The sequence below is a fragment of the Cebus imitator genome, unplaced genomic scaffold (assembly GCF_001604975.1).
Source record: "Cebus imitator isolate Cc_AM_T3 unplaced genomic scaffold, Cebus_imitator-1.0 Scaffold76, whole genome shotgun sequence".
NCBI classification, from domain to species: Eukaryota; Metazoa; Chordata; class Mammalia; order Primates; family Cebidae; genus Cebus; species Cebus imitator.
In genome coordinates this window covers 6,265,893-6,269,627 of record NW_016107391.1, presented here as the reverse complement: position 1 = coordinate 6,269,627, position 3,735 = coordinate 6,265,893, and the positions used below count along the sequence as shown (strand labels likewise).

General features: G+C 46.7%; 1 protein-coding gene across 1 annotated transcript in view; it reads left to right on the top strand.

Annotated features, from left to right (window-relative positions):
• Positions 1–1,017: 1,017 nt before the first annotated feature.
• Positions 1,018–3,735, top strand: part of LOC108307114 (putative F-box/LRR-repeat protein 21) — a 12,119-nt gene continuing 9,401 nt past the window's right edge. Inside the window, exon 1 of the mRNA XM_017532320.2 lies at positions 1,018–1,125. The gene's annotated coding sequence lies outside the window, so the exon portion shown is untranslated. The remainder of the gene's footprint in view (positions 1,126–3,735) is intronic.

The window sequence follows — 3,735 nt, the reverse complement described above, 5'->3', positions numbered from 1 at the left end:
ATTTGTGTATGTTCATTATCTTGATTACAGCGGTAGTTTCAAGGGTGTCACAACTTATCAAATTACACTCTAAGTATGTGGAGTTTATCTTGTCAATTATAACTCAGTAAAGCTATTTGGGAAAAAATTATGAAAGAATCTGTGTGTCAATATGAACTTCATCATGACAGTAGGCAAAAGGGGAAGTTCCAGAAAGTTTCATATAGTTCGATCTCAGATTTTCAAAAGTGAACAAGAAAAAAATAAAACCCTTATCTCTCACTACATACTCGTTTGCATATCGGTCTGGTAGCTGACACAGTGAACTTTTGAGTGATCACACCTCGGGGCTGAGTTGTAGCAAGGACAAGGAGAGGTGATGTACACACGTCTCATACTGAGCTGTTATCACTTGATATTTAGAAGGTTCCTTTCAATGACAGTCGACCCTTGGACAACACGGGTTTGAACTGTGTGGGTCCACTTACACATGGATTTCCATACTGCAGATACTATATTACACAGTACATAATAAATAGAGCATACAGCATACATGTTGATCCGCAGTTGATGTATTAACAAGGCTTCCGTCAACAGTAGGCTATTAAGTGTCAAGTTTTGCGGAAGTCAAAAGCTATTCCCCATGGACTGCGCAGGGTTTGGCACCCCAAGCCCTCTTCCCATCGCTCAAGGGTCACCTGCATTTGTGCATTGATAAAGGGGTGCGCTTCACAGGGAGTAAGTCCCAGAAACCACAAGCGTTAGCTCATCCCAGTGTGGAGTCACAGGCAGGTGGCCATTAGCTGAAGACCAGCAGGCAGGGAGCCTCCCACGTGCCACCTAAGGGGCGCTCCCGGAACCGCCGCCCCCGCTGGAGAGGGGCTGGGGGCTCAGATCGCCGTGCAAGACTCCGCCAAGTGGGCGCCAGCGCTGCGGCCTGCGGTTGGAGGCGGCCTCTGAAGAGAGGCGCGAGGCGGGGCCAGGCGGGGCGGGGCCGTGGGCGGCTGTGGTTTGCTCGGACCTGGCGTCCAGGCGCGCCTCGCTTGCGCCCATCCCAGCGCCTACCGTACGGTTGGACTCCGGCGCCTCGGCCCGGCCGGCGAACGACGGGCACGCGCGGAAACGCGGCTGGTCCTCTCTTTAAAGGTAGCACATCTTTCGGGGGTCGCAGCCGGCAGTGGCGACGTGGGGCGGCATGGGCACGCTCTTCGGGCTGGGGAAGCTTGCGCTCGCGCCCTGGGCCGCGTCGGGGCGGTCTCGGGGTGCCCCGCGCCCCCTGGAGCGACCCCTTCCGCGGCCCGGGACCCGGCCGCCCGCTAAGCTGGGGTGAGCGGGGCCTGGCTCGGGCCGCCGGTGACGACGCGCAACCCTTGGGCGGCCGCTTTCTCGAGGGGCTGGGCTCGAGAGGTGGCGGGCGCCCACCCGGCCACCCCATCAGCCGCGCGTGACTCGTCTGGGGTGAGCTTAGAAAGGGCTGCGTTCGCTGTGATCACGGATACCCGAGGTTGCTTTTTGCATGACTGCTTGCAGTTCAGTTCACTGGAGTTTATAGTTGCCACAAAGAAACGTCAAAAAGTAGTCTTCCCGCTAGTTGAAAGCGCTAGTCTGTGCGCTTTAAGGTGTACTGTCTTTGTCTTTGGCGAGTTTTGCCTTTTAAGACGCTTCCAAGATAAGAAATTGAAGAAGAAATTATGATTATTTTCTTCCAGAAAAATCTTGCAAAAATGATTTCTGGAAACACCTGTGTTGGCTGTTAGCTCCCTTAGCATGCCCAGTCCAAGGTGGGCTCTCCCTGGCTTGGCAGGCCTCCCCGTGGAGGGCCTGGCTTGCTGTCCGCTCCCTTCCCGCTTCCAGAGTCCGGAGAGGCGAGTTTGGGGTGTCGATGTGGAGAGGGAAACAAATGCCCCAGACGCCCCTCGTTTAGGGATTTTCACAAACTGCCCAGTTCGCCTTTACTCCTTGTGTCTCCAAAGGTGTTTTCAATCTACGTATATTTGGAAAACTTTAGTTTTCATATCATTTAAAACAAACAAACATATTATGTTTGGTAGAAGGCAAAACTTTTTAAGTAGATATGTCTTAATACCCCAGAGAGACTTGAAAGTATAGAAAATTGCTAAACCAGTGACAAGATGCCAGAACATCGAAAAGAGGCAACCACTGCTTTGGGAAATATTTGACATAAATATTTTTCATCTTTTGTCTCCTTGATACCTGGCTGATACTTTTATTTGATTTGATAGTTTAAAAAGAATTGTAACTTTTAGACTTAAAAGGGAACCTAAAGTCAGTCCTATGAGCTACAAAGAACGTAAATCTTTTTCATAACATCTCCAATAAATTATGTTTTGTCCTTTGCTTGGATTACATTTAGTAGAAGGAGGTGTTGCCCCATTCTTTTGTTGGAAAGCTGTGTGTTTTTAAGTGTATTTTGGAGCGGGAGGCTTCAGCCTGCCTGTCCAGGTCATGCTTCCCCTGCCATTACACCAGTGACTAGGATTCCAGGCTCCTTAACAGGGACCATCTGCCTGGGGCAACAATCTGATTGCTCACCATGAAACTTCAGGAAGGAGATTAAATAAAAGATATTTAATAATTATTTTTGTTTACTTTTATCTTGCTGCTCCCAACAAATTTGTCCACCCTTTTCAGATAATTTTGAATCTATATTCTGTTGTCTGTGGTATTCACATATTATTTCTCTTGTTGTGACCATGGAAAACTTGAAACTGTTAAAAGTAACTTCTGGGTATTCATTTCACCAGTCTGGAAGAATCTAGTGATGGTGCAAAAGAGAGCTGCTTCCATGGCCGTTAGTGAGTTGGCTGTGGATGTTCAGTCTTCATCTCATCTGTCTTTCATTATCTTGCCCTCAAGAATGCTGTGGGCAATCTCTTAGATACTTTTAGAGGATCTGATTCACGTGGCCACCTGATCTACCAAATTAGAAAACATATCAAAAAAGGTATTTGAGTTAAGGTGGTTAATGGAGCTCCTCAATGCTTTGTAAACCTGTTTCATACTCTGGAATTGTGCTGAAGATCTGTGTCCAGCTTGCTCTTTTCCTCCTTTTTGGAAGGATGGCTTATCACTTGATGGGGTCCTGTATTCTGGTTTTATTCCCTACCTGTCCTCACAATTCTAGATAGTGACTCGGAGACAGCCATCATGTTCCTTCAGCAACCAGGGAAGTAATTAATCTGATTCCGAGGACTTCAGTGAACTGATCTGAGATAGGTACTGGGGCACCATCTTATTGGTTTTGCGTAGCAAGTTCCTATGGGTACATCAGTATTATGTCAGTATTCTCGCATAAAGAAGGGCTTATTGGCACAGAAATGAGCCTTAAGTATAACTCAGCAGAAAAGTTTCTGCAGTAAGTAAAACTATGTGTCATCTAATTTGAGGAATAACTAGTCACTTGTCTTGTCTTTCTCTTATTTTTGGTGTTTCACTGAAAGTGTGCCCTGGAGTTCCTTTCCCTCCACTTCTGGAATAAAGGAAGGATAGCCAACTGTGACATTATCTGGAGGACAGTGGAACAGTAGGTGGCAGTGAGGAAATCAAATTGTATATCCTCAGCTCAAATACATTCCTCTAGCCTGTCCTTCCCAGTTCTGCTTTAGGAGTGGGATTCAGAGAGAAATGGAAAACTAACAGGTGGTAGACAATAGAGTTTTTTGTTTTTTTTTTTGTTTTTTTTTTTTTTTTTTGATGGTGTTTTTTTTTTTTTTTTTTTTTTTTTTTTTGAGACGG